Source organism: Vollenhovia emeryi, unplaced genomic scaffold (genome assembly GCF_000949405.1).
Source record: "Vollenhovia emeryi isolate VEMERY1.0 unplaced genomic scaffold, V.emery_V1.0 DF939148.1, whole genome shotgun sequence".
NCBI classification, from domain to species: Eukaryota; Metazoa; Arthropoda; class Insecta; order Hymenoptera; family Formicidae; genus Vollenhovia; species Vollenhovia emeryi.
In genome coordinates, this window is record NW_011967218.1 from 476336 (window position 1) to 478657 (window position 2322).

The 2322-nt window shown below is 49.4% G+C and overlaps 1 long non-coding RNA gene across 1 annotated transcript; it reads right to left on the reverse strand.

The window, feature by feature from the left end:
• Positions 1-1410: 1410 nt before the first annotated feature.
• Positions 1411-2072, reverse strand: LOC105565879. The gene is made up of 2 exons (XR_001009234.1): positions 1803-2072; positions 1411-1715 (listed from the first exon to the last, which is right to left on the reverse strand). It is a non-coding gene; the product is annotated as an uncharacterized LOC105565879 (long non-coding RNA).
• Between the last annotated feature and the right edge of the window lie 250 nt (positions 2073-2322).

A 2322-nucleotide genomic window follows, 5' to 3' on the forward strand; every position in this document is an offset into this window, starting at 1 on the left:
GCGCATCCTCGAGGCAGCCGGCGTTGAAACGTTCGGTCCCACGGTCCGTTTTCCGCCGTGTCTCAAATAAATGTACATGCACAAAACGCGAGGCAGCCGCCGACTCTCGAGCGGTATCACCTCCGTGAATTATCGAGGAAACGTTCCCGATATTCTGTACGCAGAGATATTGTACGTAGGTAGAAATATATGCGCGAGAAGAAGCATCGCGGACGGCGATAATGTTGCATACGCATTTAAAACCTCCCTCCCCCCCCCCCTTGTAGCGTTTATTACTTAGTAGATAAGACTAGAGCGACGTAGGAGAAAAGCGCGCGGCGTGCGTCTCACCCCGCGAGGTGTACATTTTTATAAGGTTTCAAAACGTAACGGCACGTTGTTGTTGTAGCAGCCCGCAGCCCCGGCGAGGGGGTAAACTCTCCCGCGTTTTCAGACTGAGCGAGATACGGACTTGGCCCAAGTCGGCCGCTGCCTCGAGTCTCGGAGCGGTAACGCCAGAAATGAGACGGCGGCACGTCGGACACGAAATGGGGACAGGATACTCGCGCGAAGAACAGTCCCACCGTTCGTGTGCCGCGTCTCATTTCTGGCATCGCTGTCTCGGAGGGGACGAGTGTCTCTGTGACGAGAACAGACCGGTATTGCGAGACCGTCGAGCGTAAAAAAATATTTAAAAAAAAAGAAAGAAAGAGCTGATCGCGCCTGTGATCGCCGGGACGACGTCGATCGAAGACGAAAGGGGTGCGAATTGGACGTCGGACGTGCGCGGCTGAACGGCATCCCGCACATCATTTCTCTCTCTCTCTCTCTCTTTCTCTAGTCTCGCACTTTCGATCGACGGAGTCCCCGCGAGAGACGGGCGCAGCGGTGAAATACCGCAGGCGGGACACACGACCGCCGGTTTGTCGATTATTATCGCAGATATAAACGCATTATTCCGTACCAAGTACGGCTAGAGCTGTCTCGAATAATTTACCGTAGGGTTAAAAGGAGAGAGAGGAAAAAAAAGAAGGAACGACGGAGGGAAAAAAAGCGAAACCCAAAAAAAAAGAGTCAACTGTAACGCGAGAGTAACGGAGCACGAACGAAGAAAGGCCTGCATCGACGACCATCCGACACCCTTCACACTTGCCGACAGCCACACCCTTCCTCCCCCCCGTCCCGTCCCGTCCCGATCTCGTATCTCCTCCCTTTCCCGCCGAGCACACCCCCTCCCCCAACCCCTGTACCCTCAAGAAAAACAAAAAAACATATTGTAATCTATTGTAGATTGTTGTAGATAAATTATACGGTTTGACCGTACATTGTTACTTTTTGTCGACAATATAAAATACACAGATATATAAGTAATTACCACCGCCGCGTCTTCTCGTCATTTCACCTCGTACGTGTAAGATGCTGCGTGTGTACAGGTGTCGTTTATATTTTTATTTATTTCTTCAGTATAAAATAAAAGTTGCTTCGTAACACAATACAGTGGCGTAACGGGGCAACGCGTGCTCGACAACTTTCAATATGAAAATTGGCACGTTGCAGTTAAAAGAACAGATACATATATATGTACAGAACTTACTCGATTAATTCCAGTTTCAAGTCAAGATCACTTTGAATTAATGTGTAACACTGGGCGTGCTGGGCGATCCTACCACGTCAATGATATCCGCCTTGACTTCCGGTTCTGTTTTCGGCAGGAGCGCCGGTGGTATCGTTAGCGTCTGCGACAAGAGGTAGAGACGAGATAAACAGAATTCAAAAGTGATTGCATGAAGAAAATTCGTTTCGAGTATCGTATTGATAATCACCTTGCCCGGCGCTAGCGCTTCGTATTGATGCCTTAAGGATTGCAACTCGTAATCACAGGTTGACAACGCGCTTTTCAGCTCGTAATGCAAAACTATGTCGCTACGCAGCTCGTTAAATTGCTGACATATTTGCTCCGTTGGCGGTGGGTTCAATTCTGCAACGTAAAAGTGACGGTAAGTCCAGCTCAACCTTCGAGCTCGAACTTTTACAAGCGCAGCGCGAACGCGAATGAGGATCCGGCAACGACGAACCAAGGACAGATGGCAGCACCGAGATGCCGACCTAACGTCGGATTGACTGCTGCAGCGGCAGCGCGCGCGTTGTTTTTTCACGTTTCACGGCTATCACCCATCTTTTCCTTCTCTCTGGGTCTTTTGGAAACTCGTGTCCACCCATATTAGAAGATTTAAACACGCAGCACATAAGCATTTTGTCGAACAACGGTGTTAGGGCCATGGCACACAAACGGCCTTAAGTAATAAGACGTAAGCAGTAAAGGCCTTCACACATAAAATTCCG